This window comes from Zophobas morio, unplaced genomic scaffold, assembly GCF_036711695.1.
Source record: "Zophobas morio isolate AGI-343-1 ecotype UQ-CSIRO unplaced genomic scaffold, CSIRO_AGI_Zmor_V1 ptg000022l, whole genome shotgun sequence".
NCBI classification, from domain to species: domain Eukaryota; kingdom Metazoa; phylum Arthropoda; class Insecta; order Coleoptera; family Tenebrionidae; genus Zophobas; species Zophobas morio.
This window is the reverse complement of record NW_026972127.1, coordinates 7627924-7648169: the sequence shown is the minus strand read 5'-3', so window position 1 is coordinate 7648169 and position 20246 is coordinate 7627924. Positions and strand designations below refer to the sequence as shown.

Here is a 20246-nt window from a genome sequence, read left to right as displayed (position 1 = left end):
CTTCGATTGTGAGGAAGGAAATAGTCCCACTGGGTGATAAATTAAGGCAGTGTGCATTGTTTCGCTTCCAGGGGAGCCTGACAAGGATATACGCGCCCTTCTATTGGTCCTTCCAAAGGATTCTTCCACACTGAAAGCGCTATCAATTGAAATGCTCCAACAATGGTGTTTTTTCGTAATTAACGGAATTTTGCTCGTCTCTGTTTAAGTTTCCAGCCTTTGTTTATATTGGGATACCGGAATGATAGTGTGTAAACAAAATGATTAATAATAGTGGGGGAGGGTGTTTTGTTCATCTCAGCGCTTATTTACTGCACGAAGAGGCGAAACTTGTGGAGAGAGAATGACGATAATATACAGGGCGTTGCTTCCATCGGTTCCCAACAGTTGACCTTGGAAATCGTAATGACAGATAAAATTTGAAAAAGTCGTTTAGGGGAACGTCGAAGGTGTTCAGTAAGTCAATTATTAAGTCAAAATTTTTTATTTAGAGTGAAATACGATATTATATAAACAAAATGCTTCATAGTCATAATAGTGGCGGAGGGTGGTCTTGTTTCGCTCATCATTTCAACCCCTATTTATGGCGTGGGGAACACGAAGTTGTTTTTTGCGTTAGAATATCCGGTCTTTTGCCGCGCCAAACTTGTAATGGAAGGGTATTAAACCGATTCGATCTAAAGTTCTACCTTTGATTTATTAAATCGCGCAGAACTACTTACGGAGTAATTTGTAAATAAGTTCCTGCGAGGAAATAACCCCTATGTAACTACCAAAACTTGTACCTCTTCCCACTGTAACTATCGATGATGGAACGACGAGGTGTTCGAAATTTGTTCATTTTAAGTTTCCAACTTTGATTTAATCAAGCTATTCGAGTTTACCGGCAAAGTTAAATTGTTTAGATCGATTATGCCCCGAGGCATAAGACACCATCCAACAACCATCGTCAGGAAAAAACTAATTTGACAAGTGTGTGGGACTGGTGTGAATGATGTCTTAATTAAGTCAAAGACGGTTCGTGGCCGAGAGCTGTCAATCAAATAGATAAGAGGTATCAGTTTAACACACATTTAATTGGAAAAAGCAACATTTGCACTTAATTAAACAAAATGTCACGAACCCACAGCAGCCACCACAGTGTTTTATATAAGCGGTGCGTTGTGTCCTAACTAACATAATTAAAACATTTAATGAGCATGAAATTCAACTTTGCCGGAAGATTCATGCAATAATTAAGAGAAGTTCGGGCGCGCTGTTTTCGCAGTTTTCTCTTTCGCGTTAAGGAAAGTTATGGTTGCTATAGATTCACAACGATTGCATTTTGAAATTTATGTTATACCTAAAACCTCCCTGCTATTAGTTCAAGTTTTAATCCCGAGCGTCCGCGAGAGAAATATTATAATCTAGAATAGGAAAAAGTAGGTCCCGCTTGGTCATTTTATTGCACTGATTCTGGTTTCGTCGAATTTATTCGAGACTCTGTGGACAGACTGTATGTTTTAATTAACAAAAACTTAGCACTGTGTGGAAAACATGCAAACGTACTGTTATTAAACAACTGAAAATAGTCCTTCACGGAGAATGTACCGCAAACTTCTCTTGTTTCTGCTCAAGAATTCATTTAACTTCTAAACCCTTCTAAAACGCGCATCCTCCAAAGCCATCAGTGGAAAGAACTCATGTAAACAGGAACACGTTTCTTTAAAATTATGCAAAATGTTTACCCGAAGAAAGGCTCTTCTTTAATGCCCCTTCCGCTGCATTTTATATGCACAAACTTTCCTTCGAACAAATCGAAACAAACAAATCTTACTATGTACTAGTGAGTTCTCAATATTCATGAATTTCCAAAGTTTCCAATTCGAACGTACAGAATAACAAACGATTCATAAAGTCTGGTTCGATGCATATTTGTGTTTGCTTCAAACTCTCAGAATATACAGCATGTCACACCGACGATAATTTAAAACAACGTCCAGGAAGTCTGCCTTGTAACAACATTATGACGCCATATTTCTTTGATTTCGACGCACCTTCAAAGCAGACTCCGACCAATACAAAATTATGTAAACGAAGCGATGGAATCCGAAACAAAAATAATACAATCGTAATTACAGCCGTCGCGTCTTATCTCTGTAACTTGTTATTATCGTAAATGATAATCGTGAAACGCTGTAATTTTTCAAAAAATTAATAACTACGTGGCGCTGATTCCCATAATCTCGTACATTAAACATGTCCAAGCGTTTGTGTTCGACGCGGCGAAAGTGACGTTATGGTCTTGTAAATTTTCACCAAGAATTATAAATACACTTGTCTAGTGTCGCTGCACAACAAATAAAAATGATACAATGGTTTTGTTCGTGGCACCGCAATTTATAATCCCCTTTTATTTTTACCCGACACTATTGTACGGATCGTGGCGATTTTATTGCCGTTTTATTTTATTATTCGTATTATTCCGCTAAGGATAGCCAATCTCGTGGCCCTATTTTCATACGGTAACTAAACAATTAGTTATAGCCGTAAAACGGAACTCCGAGCCTTGTTACGACTCGATGTAACGAGGATTTATATGCAAGGAGTCATACACCGTTTTACCTCCAAATTGCCGTGACGAGGCTGTTAAGAAACAATGTATTGTTGCACTCTTTTGTTTTTGCGCGCCAAATTTACCGACAAAACGCCGCTTTTTGATCGTAATCATATTTTCTGTCTGCGGAGAAGACGACCAGAAGGGGATGGTTTTATTGCTTTTAGACGGAGGGAAAATTACGACGCTACAAATTTTTACCAACGTTATTATTTAGATGTAGAGAAAATATGAGTTTAGAGCGGAAGATGAGGTTCATACTTGATTTGTAAATAAGATTATTTCGTTGTTCTGACACTTTAAAAAGAGTAAAACCTCGAAAAGCCATATTTGTTTGTTGAGACAAGTTTAGAGATGACATCATCAAATTTGTGGTGGGGATGAACACGATTTAAGCTAAACGTTACCCTCAAATGGTGGCCACTAAATATATGTCGAAATGTGTCCCTATGTACTGTAGTAATATTCACTGCTTATCTCAGAACTTCACTTAAATGAGGCAATTTATGAACATCCTGTACATCATGCCTTCGCACACTTTAATCCACTACTAGCGAAAATGGCAAGGCCCGTCAAAATTTCAACAACATTAATAAACATAAAGGATACAGGGGGTGGACCATTGTCTATTGTTACCCCGCGTATAGGCGAGAAATGCATTCTCTCCTTTAAATCAGACAAATGCGTTGGATGTTGGCAGCTACAATAAAGCACATGTAAAATTATGAAAATACGCTGTTCGTTTTGTAATTTATAAGATCATTTTTTAAATTCAAGCCCCATTATGTTTTAAATTCTATGTAGACATTACTCACGACCGAAACTTTCACTTCGGACTTCAAAGCCCCCCATTTAATCATAACACATATCGTCGAATGCAATCCCCCGAATAACAGCCAAAGAGTGCACCTTTCTATGTAAATAGAAATTTTCCACTTTTGTGAAACCATCTCTACATTTCCTTTTCAAATAAGGGGACGCCGAAAGAATTGTGTGTAAGACCTGTTACACTCGACACTTTCCACATATATCACCTCATCCACAGACTCCGACCATAACTCACCCATTTCGCACCGAATCTAGCCCAATTTTTCACATCAAACGCAGCCAAATTCAAACTTTACATCCACACATGCACGTCATCCGTTGATAAATTTGGCCACATCTACGTCTATTTATACCGGCGCTTTGTGGAAAAGTTAAGGGCACGCGATTCCGGCGAGAACGAATGGGGCGGCGCCGCTAGCAGAAGACGCAGCCAGCGGCGGGCAATTTTAGCGCTAACATTACAATTAACGCCTTAATGAGATTAACTAAAATTTTTCCCACCATTTTGATCTTTTCATAAATACAATATCGAACATATAACTACCGTGCGTAATGACAATTAAATTACAGTGGTAGCTGTAATGATCTTCTTACTAAACGTTGAGACCGAATTTTTGGCCAAACTTTCCGTGCCCCGTCGCCGCCCCTGCGAACACAACACGAGCGAGCGGCGTCTGAAGAGGCAGTGATATATAAACCAATTAAAAGTCAGCGGCGTTTAATGTAATACCTCGGCATCCGCCAAACACGCGTTACCGTGTTCAAATAATAGTTCACGAAGAGATAACATCTACCAGTCGACGTGGTGGCGTGCTTTCTGACCATTCGTATTGCGGCCTGTCCACGCATACGATGGTATAATGCAGACGTGAAAGAGCGCACTCATCAACGCCCTGCCAGTTATAAATTTTTTGATGGAAAAATCGCGCAAAAATTTCCGAGGAAAGCGGACGCTGCTGGGCCGGAAACGGATTTCGCACGCACTCTTTGTGCGGGAATTACGTATATGAAGGGAAAAAATCCAATTAGGAAAGATGGAGATTATATGGGAAGCCCTGGATTTTGCGGGAAGATATTGGGTGCGTGTGAATAAAAATTCGTCGAGAGGGTCTAATTTACTCAAAGTTAATTAGAAGGAAGGAGGATTGTTGACATTTTGGTGGGGGGACTATTTTCAGAGAGACGTGTGTGCCGACTTGGTGAAGAGATCCTCCAGACATCAGGGAAAAGTTGCAAGGAATTGTTTACTTAGGATTATAGGGAAATGGTCATTGTTTGTCATTTACTAATTATTATTAATTAAATATATTAAGGTTAAAAACATGGCATACTAACCGGTATAAATTGATCGTTTTAGGTCATTTCTTGTATATAGAGTGTGTCCTTAAAACCTGGAGGATATTAGCCAAAGATTCAATAAAATTTATAATAACATAATTTTGAAATTTTTAGCGAATTACATCAAAGTTACATTATCAAATTTTTAATTGAAAGCCGAATTCTTTACCCCAACGGTCTTGTGGACCAAAATTCTATCTTTTCCAGGAATTGTTGAAAAAATTCTTTGTTGTGATTTAAAATTGTTTTCAAATATACAGAGTGTTTCATATTTAAAAGTCACGTATCACAGCAACTTTGTAGTTACTTGCCTTGACGAAGATAAAAAGACAACAAAAGTGAAAGGTGTTTTAACTTATTTATCAAGGGGGATTAAGTTTGCGGATTATCCATGTTCTCATATTTTTTAGGGAGACACCTAGTATGTGTCCGAGCTAACCTCTATTTGTTGAGGTTTAGCACACACATTTTTTTGAAGTTATTTTTAGATCAGGTAAGTCAGATCAGGTCGGGTCACGTCAGGTCAGATCAGTTGAGGTCAGGTCAAGCAATCTCAAATTTGTCAAAAGTTTGCTTAGTAAAGTTCCAAATTTGCAAATTTAATCATCAAGAAAAATTGCTCGAAAATTATAAAATTTGATTTTTTTATGGCCTTCTTTCGGTGAACCATATACATAAAAGGTTGATGTTCAATATAAAAGATCAAGACGGATTCATAAATTATTACAGGTACAGAAGTATGATATTTTATAAAATTTAAATGGTATTTACTATGAAAACATTTGGGTTGACGTGATAACTTTGGGGGGGGGGGGGATGATTGATTAGACAAATTTTGAATTTTGATTACTATTTTACCATCTATATGATATACCTATAGCAGATCGACGACAGACGGTCGGTAATGGGAGACCTACTTTTTGTTATTCTAGGGGTCATGAAACGCCGAGAAAATATAAAAGTAACCATTCGTCGGACGCCCTGTTGCAATATTTCCTTAACTTAGGTTCAGGAAGTAACAAAATTGCTTAAAACATTTTTAGTCAATTAGGCGGGAGCATGTGGCTAAGAGATCAGATCTTCATTTTTAAAAAGTTAAATCTATGTATTTTTAAATGTGACCCTTTTTTCATAAAAATATATTGAAAACTGTTAAACCAAAAAAAACTCATGTTTGACATTGATTTTTTCCTGTTTAAGGTAGTATTGTTTGTAATAGGGCTATTTTCATGTTTTCTCGACGTTTCATGACCCCTAGAATATGAAAAAATAGGTTACCCATTTCTTTCGGTCTATCCGTCTGTCCATCTTCTGCCGTCTCTGTCAATTTTTATTAGATAAATAATCTTCGAAACTACCGGACCGATTGTTATCAATTTTATTATATGTATATTAAGAATATCGTGTAGATGCTAAAACGCTAACCAAAATTTGCTGAATCATCTCCACCAACAATTTGCTAAAGCACTCAAAATTTTTCATAGCAAGTGGGAATTAAATTTTATAAACTTATACACTCCTGTACTTGAAGTTTATGAATCCGCTCGAGACATTAAAATTTCACAAAAAAATCGGACTTGTAACGCGAAGATCACCCGCATTCGACTGGCACATGACTTTTTGCTTCTTCGCTGTTATTGCTACTATCTATATTTTTATATTTTTCTATTGGTCAAATTAAGGAGGGTATACCCCATTGGTTTATTATTAGTGTTACACTGCACGTGTCGGAATTGACATACATGTCCTTGATGAAATGTTGATCAGAACATTTTCAAATGGAAAAACGCAATATAAACAAATTGTTAATCTGTTTCCTATCATGCATAGAGAAGTGCACTTCAGAACATATATAAATAAATCAACAGAGTGTGTTTACGTAATACAATGCGTTCGAATCAAAGGCAGTGGCGGAATGTGGATGATTAAAGTGTGGTACATTAATGAGTTCAGATAAGCAAACTCTACAACGATCCCTAAAAAAATATATGGTGTCATTTAATAAAAATACATCAAAACACATTTACAGGGTGTTAAAAAATATACCAGGGAGTCCCCAAAAAGTAATAAAAAATTCTTTAAGATGTAGATTACGACAAAAACCTAATTTTATAAAAGTAAAATTGGCAACACTTTCTGATATCTTAGTAACGATGGTGACTGTAATCCACCTTTTATTTTTTTTAGGACAATAACCATATCACCCAGTAGTCATTAATTTTTGTGCATTATTATTAATAAAACAAAGTGTTATTTTTCATTAATAAATAAACCAAAAAACATTTAATAAGACATAAATTATAAACAAAAACAAAACCAACAAAAGAAAAATCCATTAAAGCATATCCAACTAAACACTAGAGAAGATGTTCAAAATTCCTGCCTTTTGCATATAAGTAAGCTCGTAATATTTCCAAATTTTGATCATTTTTTGTAAAAGTTAGTGATCCGTACTTGCTAAGATAAAACTGATTTTGACAATGACATACCCACTAAGAAAAGAGAGGGTGGGTGGGTGGGGCTTGTACCTGCTAAGATAAGGCTGATTTTGGCAATGACATACCTTCTAAGAAAAGAGAGGGTGGGTGGGCGGGCCTAGGTAGCTGTTAAGATAAAACTGATTGTTGCAAATGACATACCCTCTAAGAAAAGAGAAGGCGGGTGGGCGTTACTGGTACCTGCTATAAGACCAGGAATTCCTAGAACCTCAAGATTGTTTTAAATTTTCCAAAAAAAATCGGGGCTCCAAAATTATCAGGTCAGAATTTTCCAAAAATAGAACACCAAAGTCCCCCAAAATTGTTTTAAACAATTTACAAAAAAAATCTCTATTTATTTTTTAGATTTTGCGTCTTATGCTGTCACTGATTTTCAAAAATAAATAAGTATAATATTAAAGTTTGTAATATGTACACTAATGTACAGCTACAACTAAAATTTTATAATACGAATGAATATGTTAAAGAATACCTTTAACCAAAACTAAAATATTCATAGTGATAGAACAGTGAGTTCCTTGGACTTTTTTTAATCAAATCACAAAAAGAGTGCTTTGGAAGCCGTATTTTCTAACAATAAAATCCAGATGTGCCTGATACTCAAACCTGGTTTTGACAAGATGGTTGTTGGATTTCCGGAAGCGGCCACTGACCCTTTTGGGTATCTTTACCTGTTTTTGTAAATAGCTCTGTAATTTTAGTACTTCTGTAACCGTCCTACATTAAACATCAAAACCGAACGCTGTCCATTATTTCAATTATAACAAACAAAGGTCCTTCGAGCAACATCAAGGTACAATTCGGAAGACCATACATGGTCGTATCAACCGGATTACAAAAAACGTTGGTACTAAGATTCGGATTGTACGAAACATTGGCACTTCAAGCCGGAACATTGGTCTTCGAGCCGAAACATTGGTCTTCGAGCCGAAACACTGGTCCTACGAACCGGAACCAGAACATTGGTCCATATCGAGCCGGGTTGGATCAAATCGCGCAGAAATACATTTCGCTAATCAACATCATTCCATCATTATCATCAACTGGAAGCGACGGCAGCAGTGGGCAGCATTCCTACAAAAGGATCACCACCACGTTGCACCGAGTTGGAATCAACTTCAAATTTGGACAGCATCTTCGGCGGAGAGTCACCACCGCAATCAATCCCACAGGACGGCAGGAGGGACACCATCTCCAGAACCAGAGACAAGGTTAGTGGACTCCATCATTTCACTTCCTATCCAATCCATAATTCGAGAATTCGATAAGTGTCGATTTCGATTTCGCGATCAATAATACTGCATTTCGTTATTCGCTAATATGCCTCCCAAAATGATAGAAAAGTTACAGCACAGTAAGAATCAACAAAAAATAATCATTAATCAGCTCACTAGGTACGATAATTTCTTAGATAATGTTAATTCTGAACATGATGTTGTAGAACTTAAATACAGACTAACACGCATTAAGCCTTTATTAGACGAGTTAGATAAATTGCAAATAATTATCGAGTCATTAGAGAATTCCTCTACTGGCCAAACTGATGAAGAGAGCACTTCGTCAGAACCTCTTAGTGATCCCCGTGAACAATACGAATCCTTATATTATAGAGTAATCACACGCTCACAACATCTTATTTCCAAATTTCAACCCGATTCACAAAGATCGGTATCACCAAATCCTAATTTACAACCTACTAATAATATTCAAGTTAAATTACCAACATTAGAAATTCCAAATTTTGATGGTGAAATAACACAGTGGCCTAATTTTTATAATACGTTTGAATCACTTATTCACGAAAACAAAACATTAAGTGATGTCCAAAAATTACAATATTTAAAATCATGCCTTAAAAAAGAAGCTGGTAATATAATTTCCGATTTGTGTATCAACAATGAAAATTATAAAGTTGCTTTAGAATTATTAAAAGAACGCTATGAAAACAAAAATCTTTTAGTCAAAAATCACATGCGCGAATTGTTCAATTTACCTAATATTACAAAAGATTCTGCTAACACACTCCGCATGTTTACAGATAAATTAAATTCAAATTTGAAAGCTCTTGAAGCATTAAAATTAGAAGTTCAAAGTTGGGACCCAATCTTAATTTATCTAGTAACAACTAAATTCGATTTTATTACAACTAGAGAATGGGAAAATTCATTAGTAGGAACTGAATTGCCAACAATGGTTCAAATGAAAGCATTTTTAACGAAAAGGTATCAATTATTGGAGTCATTAGAATCCAATAAGTTATTTAAAACACAACAATTTAATCCAAAACCAAGGCCCGTCAACCACAAATCTGTTCATATCGCAAACAAGTATCAATTAAGTTGTCCTTACTGTAAGGGTAATCATTTTATTTATCATTGTGAAGAATTTTTAAAATTAGCTGTCAAGCAACGTCGGTCACAGATCAACAAATTAAAATTGTGCTTTAATTGCTTAAAATCACATTCTTCAAATTCTTGCCGATCTTCTTATACTTGCAAAATATGTAAAGAAAAACATAATTCGCTTCTGCATTTTGACAATCCAACTGAACCTACAGTAGACCCTCAAACTAGCACCACTTTAACAAATTTCGGTTCGCAAGTAAAGGATGTTAAAGTATTGTTATCAACTGTCCTTGTATACATAAAGGACAAGTATGATAATTATCATTTCTGTCGTGCCTTATTAGATGGAGGATCGGAATCACATTTTATTACAAAATCTTTAGCTGATAGACTTGAATTGGATAACTCACCGACAAAAGTGCAAATTTCTGGAATTAACCCTCAAAATTCATCTCCTACAATCATTAACAATAGTGTAAATGTTACAATCAAGTCCAGAGTTAGTTCATTTACTACACAGCTGAATTGCTTAATTTTAGAGCAGATCACAAGAAACACCCCGCCATTCAATTTTTCGCATAAAATATTCAAAATTCCAAATAATATCCAGTTGGCGGATCCTGAATTTCATAAATCTAGACCTGTCGATTTGCTAATTAGCAACGAAGTTTTTTGGGAACTAATTTTAGCCGGGTCATTAAGTTTTGGTACAGATCTACCGTCCCTCCGAGAAACAAAACTGGGTTGGGTTTTCGGTGGTAAACTTAAAATTCCGGAAAGGATTAAACAGGTATCGTGCAATGTGGCAGTTAATTCTTTAGAAACTCAGGTAGCTAAATTGTGGCAAATTGAGGAAATACCCATGAGTAAGCCTCTTTCCAAGGAAGAACAATTATGCGAAAATCATTTTTCGGCAAACTTCAAACGGGATGTTTCCGGTAGGTTTATAGTAAAACTACCCTTTAAAGACTGCCACCTGGAGCCAGGTAATTCTTTCAACGGAACTCTTTCAAAATTTTACTCATTAGAAAGGCGGTTGGTGAAAGCTCCTAAGCTTCATAATGATTACAGTAAATTTATGACCGAATACATTGAACTGGGACACATGGAGGTAGTAAATACCCCAAACCCTCTGGAAGAAAATCGCTTTTATCTTAGTCACCGTCCAGTAATAAAGGAAACAAGTATTAGCACCAAGGTGCGAGTGGTTTTCAACGGTTCTGCAAGTTCATCCAATGGGGTTAATTTAAATCCATTACTAATGACTGGCCCAACAATCCAATTAGATTTATTTTCCATATTAATCCAATCACAACTCTGGTGGGAAGGTCCACATTTTTTAAAATTACATAATTCATATTGGCCCACAATTCCTCAATATAATTTATCCGATGTTCCAGAAAGGAAAACTACACTGATTGCCGCACAAACGCACAGTGTAACTGATTATTCAATTTTATATAGGTTTTCCTCATTTAAGAAATTAATAACTATTGTAGCATGGATCTTGAGGTTCAAACATAATGCTCTGAGAAAACAGACCCAGCTTAATCAACCAAAACACAAAGCAAGATTACCTATGCAAAAACCGAAACCACTTACATTTGAGGAGATTGAAAATGCTAAGCGATGTATACTTAAACTCCTTCAGACACAAGTATTTTCTAGCGAAATTGCACAATTAACCAGTAACGGGCAGGTTAATAAACCAAGTAAGCTATTTTCATTAAACCCATTTTTGGATAACCATGGTCTAATCCGAGTAGGCGGTAGACTAGTTAATTCTGACTTACAAGAAACACAAAAACATCCTTATATAATCCCAAAAAACCATCATATTACCAAAATAATAATAACAGACATACATAGGCAACTAAAACATGCAGGAAGTCAATGCACACTAGCCACTGTACGACAACAATTTTGGCCTTTGAGCGGGCGTAACGCCGTAAGGAGTGTTTTAAGGCAATGTGTCCCGTGTTTTAAGGCAAAACCTACTTCCCTTAATCAATTGATGGGTAATTTACCTAGAGCTCGAATACAACAAACAATTAGACCATTTTTCAATTGCGCAGTCGACTATGCTGGTCCCATTTTTATCAAAAATGGTTTTTTACGAACATCAAAATCAATCAAATCATATATTGCTCTTTTTATCTGTTTGGCCACAAAGGCAATTCACATTGAATTAGTTTGCGATTGTTCTAGTCAAACATTTCTGAGTGCACTTAATCGCATGGTAGCCCGTCGTGGCAAGGTTCTTAACATGTATTCGGACAATGCAACTAATTTTGTAGGGAGTAATAACGAATTAAGTAAATTATTTCAATCACAAGCTTTCGGTGAACTAACCAATAAATTAGAAAGGCAAAATCTTCACTGGCATTTTATACCAAGTAGATCCCCTCATATGGGCGGTTTATGGGAAGCGGGTATTAAGTCAGCAAAATACCACATTAGTCGAGTGACGAAAAACGCATTGCTGAATTACGATCAGTTTTATACCCTATTAGTTGAAATCGAAGCATGTTTGAATTCTCGTCCTTTGACACCCCTTTCAAATGACCCCAACGACCTATCACCTCTAACTCCTGGCCATTTCTTAATCGGGAGTCCACTAATTGCGTTGCCTCAAGAAAACTTGGTCGATGTTCCATCTAATCGACTGAATCATTGGCAGCGCATTCAACAAATTAAACAGCATTTCTGGCGACGCTGGTCCCTAGAATATCTGAACGAGTTGCAACAACGCACGAAGTGGAAGGCGGCGTCGAAGGAAGAACTCCAACCAGGAGCACTCGTTGTGCTCAAGGAGGACAACCTGCCCCCGCTTGCGTGGAAGATGGGCCGAATTCAAGAGCTCCATCCGGGCAGTGACGGGCATGTGCGGGTAGTTTCCGTGAAAACAATTAGCGGTATAGTGAAGCGTGCAATAAACAAAATGTGCGTTTTACCAATTGAATAGTGTTCACTTCTATTGTATATTTAATCTTTTTCATTTGTCATGGTTTTTTCTTAATTGTACAGATTAATATTGAAGAACCCTTCAAGGCCGGCGGGATGTTGGATTTCCGGAAGCGGCCACTGACCCTTTTGGGTATCTTTACCTGTTTTTGTAAATAGCTCTGTAATTTTAGTACTTCTGTAACCGTCCTACATTAAACATCAAAACCGAACGCTGTCCATTATTTCAATTATAACAAACAAAGGTCCTTCGAGCAACATCAAGGTACAATTCGGAAGACCATACATGGTCGTATCAACCGGATTACAAAAAACGTTGGTACTAAGATTCGGATTGTACGAAACATTGGCACTTCAAGCCGGAACATTGGTCTTCGAGCCGAAACATTGGTCTTCGAGCCGAAACAATGGTGCTCCTCCTTATTGTGTTACTGATGTTCAAGACTATTTCGATAAAATTTTGATATATGTAGAATACAAGAGTTGCAGATTTCCTGGGTGAGTGAGTACGTATTTCGATTTTTAGCTGAATAAGGGTGTTCAGAAAAATGTTACTTTGTTCTTTCTTTAGATTAATTTTCTTTACTTCATATTTTTTTTTATAAAACATACAAACAATGAGTTACTGAAATAGCAAAACTTTATATTATTAGAAAAAACTGGAGTATATGGAAAATGAAAGGACATAAACAGAGAAGAAAAGCGAGTTGGGATATAAAGCTCTTAATGTGATGTAGCTGTTATATCCGGTGTGCTGTCCAATAAATAATCAATTTCATGGAATAATCCAGCATAAAACATTCGCTGATTTCCACATTTCCAATAACTAAATACATGAATAGCATTTATAATAATTCAGTATTACCAACATGAAACGTAATAACGTTTCTAGCTCTGCACCAATGCAAAAAAATTATTCACACCTGTTTGAACGTTACAAGCATCTCTAATGAATACGTCTCTATTATACATCTACATAATTCATTCAGTTTCCTCTCCTCTTAGAAAAAAGCGAATCCTCTTTTTGACTCCGAATCATAAAATTCCTCTCTTGTTGCAGACCATAGCTACTTTGTATTCTTTTATTTGAATGTGACAAAACATGAATCACATGTAAAACCATACGGCGCCAGTGTGGACATGTGTGCAAAAATAAAAACGTCTGCTAATAAAGCTTTCATCCATAAAACCACATTCATTACCTCTCAAATCCTGGCGTTGTTTGAAGTTTAAAGAGCTTCAGACATTATGATACATTATCTGCTAGTTAAACTGCAGACTACACGGATCAGTGCTAATTCAAACCTCAAACACCTAATTAGCGATTTTAACAATCAGCTAAAAATGCTACTACAAAATAAAAGTAAATCTAAAAAATAATCGAAGATAGTATATTCCGAAATTTGGTTGAACCTTTTGGCAAAAAAAGATAGACGTTATTTCTTAAAAGCATTGCGTAAATCGGCGAGACAGTTGAGCTTTTACTAGAATCGAACTGAGCTTTGTCGATGGCTTCTGTCATTGTGTTAAAAGCAGTGTTTTAAACTGATAACGTGTAATTCTGTAGTGCTGTGGCTCTCCGAAGTTCCATCTAACTCACAGTGTGAAATGAATAGACTAATAAAAATTCCAAATTCGACAAGACAGATACACAGTGATATATTAAATAAAGTAGCTTTCTATGATAACAACTCACTTGTTTCAAAATCTTCAATCCTACGAAAAAACATAAAACATCCAGCTAACCGGTGTCCTTGCGATTGTATCGCCTATTAATTTCGGTACCTAACACAGGTACACAAATTATTTCGAAACAGACCACCATCTATCATAAAAAGACGTGAAATAATCTATAATTATTATGCTTGTACAACACGCCTAAAATTTAAATTTCAGATCATCCCGAGATCCGTATCTAAAAACAAACATCTCCTCTAACCCACATGTCAAATAATTTGTTACGAAACGTCGCTAACACCGAACCTATCAGAAGATGAAAGAAAGCCATTTTTACCACAAAACGTAATTATAAACAGACACATCCGTTCCCCGAAACGACCCAAATACGAGCTGCTGAAAAATAATTCAACTTAAATGACTAATTCTCGTCTCCAAAAAATTCTTTTGTTCTTTAATTAGTTGTCGGAAATGGAAAAAATTCATAAAATTTTATGGCCCCCGAAAAAACCCTACAAATGAAAGAAGCGCTTTTGTTCATTAGAAACCCTTTCGCTGGGTTTACGACCCGGTTTACGACGGGCCCGAAGGTGCACAAAAAATCATTTTTTATGTACTAGAACGGTGAGCAACTGCAATCTTCTCATCGGGCATTAAAAATAGATTCAGGTCTCGGCGGGCTCTGCTAGGTGCGAAAACAAATATTCACTGGTCAAAAAACCCATTAGTTTACAGTAATCGTAATAAACAAAGTCAAGGTGGATTCATAAACCACAAATATATCTGTATATTATTTTATGAAATTTTGAAGTGATGAAGTATTTGAAAAAAATAGTTAACTAGGTTTATGTTTTTCTGCATTCTGCTGTCACACGCCGTCAACCCAATTACCGAGCGAAGTCAAAAACGCCTCCTCCTGCTTAATTAGTTTGCGGCGAAGTGGGTCAGAAACGTTCTTCCAAGAAGCCGAGAGCCATCGTGTGCTCAAAAGCCCTTTGAAGAAAACTACCCTCGAGTATTGACCGCCGCACGAAATTCGGTTATGCAAAGGGCATCTATTCATAAATCAGCTCTCAAGACAGGCGGTGGAGAGGAATTATTATCTTCCCATTATGTCCGCCGAGGGTTTTTCTCTCTCTAATCACACAACAAGTGCATTGTGGTATAATGGACCTATTGGCATTTAAAGGTCGGGGGTTAGTTTTTCCAGTTTTTACGTGCATCCCAGATGGTATCGCGTGCTGAACGATCCTCGCAAAAACAGAAAATTTACTCAAAACGTGCCTGTTAATTGACTCAGCGCTCATGTTTAGGTTTTTTGCGGGCGACTATTCCCGCAGGCTTGTCCTTTTTATGGCGAATGGATTGTTCATGCGATTAAGATGGGCAAAAACGTCAATGCGATGGAGCAATTTCGTTCGTGAAATTGCAAGCAGATTTCAAATTAAACGAATGGGAACTCTGTCGCTCGTTCTGTTAATTAAGGAACGGAACAAGGTGATTTAAATTAATTAATAATTAAAATGTTACTCTTAATTCAGTTGTGTTCGGGTAAGCAGGACACGCATCTGTTTATTAATAAGTCTATGTTGTTCAACTCGTACAATATCATGCCGCTGTAAATTATGAATTTGAGATAACGAGTGATGAGATAATCAGCCTTAATGTAGCGACTAATGTTACAAGACTTGTAGGAAGAGGTCAGAGTGGAGGCCGTTAAAGACTCGAGTTGGCGCTCGAATAAAATTCAAGCTCGACAACTTTTTAAGAATATTTATGTACGTAATTTTTTCTTGATCCGTGTAATGAATTTTATAAACGTATATTTAGTTACGGTTATCGATTTCTCATTCAAAACATCTGAGATTATTTTTTATTTGGCTAAAGTTTCAAAAACATGTTCTAACCTAGCATAAAAATAAAAAGCTGCCAAAATTAATGTCGTTCAAATGTTAAATAAGACAATAGGAGTAAATCAAATTTTTCATTTAAGTAAAAAATACGAGAAACAATATTATCAAAATGTGTCGATGAAAGTAGAGTCAGCTAAATCGTGAACATTGACTTTCTGTTTGGTGGACTCTATTTTATATGAAAATTCGATTCGATTGATAAAACTATTTAATTTATGCTTCGTTTGCTGATAAATAACGGCAGTATAAAAACAATAGTTATAATTAAATTATTGCGCATTGTTTATTCATATTCATGAAAACATCGAGAAATATTTTTCTTCTGCAACTGATACAGAAAATAGGTTTCTGCGTTCTGATCTTAGAAACGTTTTGAACTTCTGTAAGTAGTAACTCATTGTTCTGTTCAGTAGGTACCATTTTTGGATTAATTTATTACATTCAAACCGCTCTTCAAAAATAGGCTTAAATTGAGTATGGAATATACAATAAGAAATAGACGACAATTTTTTCCTTAATTTCTCCCGTAAAAAATTAAGGTTTACACAGAGGACTTTTTTGGAATATGTGAAAAACTATAAAGAGTTTTTCTAACCACTGTGGTTTAGATCGTTCTTGATTTTTTTTTAACAAAGAACTGACAAAAATTTAACACGATAAAAAATCAAAAAAGACAAGTGTGCACTTCTAGAGAAAAGTGTATTTGTGAGCTTTCTCTTACAAGTGACAAAGTCTCACTTCACGTTCTAAACGCACAGACAGCTGCTGTGTTATCTTGGAATTAAGTGGCTTTGGTGAGATAAGATTTTTAGAACCATGAAATTAATATTAAAAGTTAGAAGGATCCTTCGACCCTGCTTCTTGATAAATTATAAAATTAGATTTTGCGATTTTTTTTCATGATAATCTATACAAAAAAGAAAAAATATGAATACACTGATTGATACAAAGTTGCAATACGATTTACCAAGCTTATTACGATAACCTAAAAACGATTACAAGATTTCAGAGCGTTCGGTTGTACAATTTCAAAGGGATAGCTACGGTAAAAACTGAACACGGATTCATAAACCACAAGTGCAGGAGAATTTTGGTTGGCGTTTGACCATCTACTCGGTATTACCAACATCTACAGGATGAGTCATCTCATTAATTACTATTAGACACAAAAATAAACTACGGTTTTGAAGCCTAGCTAGAAGCCAATGGGAATATATAAAAATATATACAGGATTCCTTTTAAAAATACTAATTGTATATTATGTCTCGAAAACAGAACACTCTGTATAGTTGAAAATAATTTTAATGTATGACTTTATACATTTTCAATAATTAGTGAGATATCGAGGAACGCACACTCAATGACTCATCCTGTATACATAAAATTTGACAACAATCGATCCGGTAGTTTAGAATCTAACTATCTCTGTCAATCTGTCTACTAAAAATCGACACAGACGACAGAGGGTAGACAGACAAGCAGACGGAAACGGTGGACCTATTTTTCTATATTTAATGGGCATGAAACGTCGAGAAAATATAAAAGCACCCACAGCAGTGGCGAAACACTGAAAATACGACTTCCTGAACATAAACTAGCTGAAGCATTGTAAATAACATTTGACTAATGGTTAATTTCATATTTTCTCGACGTTTCATAGCTCCTAAAATATAAAAGTGTAGGTCCCCGGTTCTGTTCGTCTACCGTCTTTCATCTGTTATCAGTTTTTCTGGACAAATAATTTCCAAAATTATTGAGTACATTGTTCCAAAATTTTACATATATATATTTTAAGAACATCGTGTAAATAGCAACTGTAATTTAACCAAGAAACTATAGAACCCATTACTTAAAAGCTAGTTTGTTGTATTTCATGGCGGCGAGGAAAGTACTGTCTAAAAAATATTTTTTTTTTTACAAAATAGCCCTTAATGTACATTTTCTTCATCATTAAAGTCCGGAGTATATAGGATGTCTCAGCTAAAAGTTTGCGGCTTAATATCTTGAGAACGGATAGAGATATAGAAATGCCGTAAACGCCATTGTTTCTAGCTTGAATTAAATTTATAAACATAAAAAAATAAAGTAGTTATTTTGGCATAGGTATGTCCGCAAATTTTTATTAATTTAATTTAATTTTGGCTGAAACATCCTGTATATATGAAAAATCAAATCCTTTAGGATTCAAGAGAAATTGTGTGATTTAAGTAAGTCAATTTTTAAGTATTGACGTAGGATTATTTTTCATATTTTTCGATTTTTTACATTTTTTTTTTTCAATTTTAATTTACTGATAAATAAAATCAATGTTAAAAATTGTAGGACTCTCCTAAACCAAAGCCTTATAAAATACAAAATTATAAATTATTTTCTTATATTTTCGAAGAAATAAATGCCATCAATAAAAATTTACCACTTTACACCATACAGGGCGAATTTTTATTAAAAAATCTTCACTACTACCAAATAAATTTTTATTTCGCATATACCAATAAAAAGCAGATTGTCTTTAAACACTACTAGAAATTAAAAAAATTTCATTAACAATTTGTTTTTTTTTTTTTTAATAAAATACAATGCATCAAAATATCAGTTAATCTCAAAAAAACGCGCGATATCATGAGCTTTGTTTTATTAAATGGAATTATTAATTTGTCGTGCAATAACTTTAGGTCTTTTAATTAAATTATTGCTGCTGTAGCAATATATTAATTTAGTAGATAACAAATTTGAAGAAAACTTCTGAAAACTTTCGAAAAAATGAAACAAATTACTAAATAAACGTCGTATTGTAAAGACAAATAGTGGTTTTAATTTTTGCAGCAAATGAACAAAGTTCTCAATGGATACTGTAAAAACGTGGAAATTTATTTGTAAACGATGTAATCGGTGCTTTGAAATACGCACAGCAATTACACAATCTGTTGATGTTGAACGAAGCTTTTCAATAAATAAATTTCTATTAACAATGCCGACAAAATTTTTAACTTAAAATACTGAAAAGCATTTAGTTTTAATTTGTTGCTTAGTTCGAGTATTATTAATATAGCTTTTATTTCTTAACTATGAAAGTCTAAAGCATATTTTGTTGATACATATTTATTTTTTTTATGCTTTTTCATATAATCCTTATTTTATGATTCGCTTTTTTTTACGATTTTAACTTTTAACTTCACTTTTTAAAAAATAATAAAATATGGACAACAAGAGAGAAATCGAGTGAAAACCACTTATAATCTTAATAAATGACCAAAGATAAGAACCTGAAGACTGAATGTTAATTATTTTCATAACTCCCAATTTTTTTCTGTTTCAGATATTTGATTAAAACGAGTGATAATAGGTAGTTATTTAAATAATATATCAAAATAAATAAATGGGGTTAAAAACGTCATAAAAAATTTTTCCCTGTTCGAGGGTAATTACAAAAATAATTATTGAATAAAAAAATACAGTACTTAAAAATATTCGGCAAACCTATAAAATTTATTGCCGTTTCCCACTGGACCTCAAAAAAGTAAAATCATTAACGCCCCCGTAATTACCCATAATTCAATTAAAAACTTAATAACCCGAACGAAACACAATTCCTCTCGATCCTTTATTACCTCAATAACACACAATTAAACCCGCCACGACATAATCAAAACACAATTAAGGGATGCGACTTCCCCGAAGATAATTAATCCAAATTGACCTCAACTTTTAATTCCTCTTGAAACAAGTTAATCAAGTATCTATAGACCCCCATTGACGAAAAAAGCCGTCTGCGAAAGCTCCAAAGACGCCCGGACGCCAAAGGATTTAAATTTTTAATTAGCAGCTTTTCACGGAAGCTCGCCGGAACAGGAACAAACTTTCGTTTCGCACTAACCTGGTCGTCCTGAAAGAGAAAATCCTGGGAATATCCGAATTTGTGCACTTGTCACAGAAAAAGCACGAAAGTTGACCGGTTTGTTTGAGTGAGCGAAGTACGAAAGCACGTTAGACGGAGGATTTGGTGGGAAGTGGTAAACATCCAACTTCTGCGCGGGTCGTACACGGACTGATACTGATAGAGCCGCTTGTTCTTCGGCTGCTGGTAAC

General features: G+C 35.2%; 1 protein-coding gene across 4 annotated transcripts in view; it reads right to left on the bottom strand.

Annotated features, from left to right (window-relative positions):
* Window positions 1–20201, bottom strand: part of LOC135133759 (netrin receptor UNC5B) — a 241189-nt gene extending 220988 nt beyond the window's left edge. For all 4 annotated transcript variants that reach the window (XM_064062253.1, XM_064062255.1, XM_064062256.1 and 1 more), the window contains exon 1: window positions 20035–20201. The gene's annotated coding sequence lies outside the window, so the exon portion shown is untranslated. The remainder of the gene's footprint in view (window positions 1–20034) is intronic.
* Between the last annotated feature and the right edge of the window lie 45 nt (window positions 20202–20246).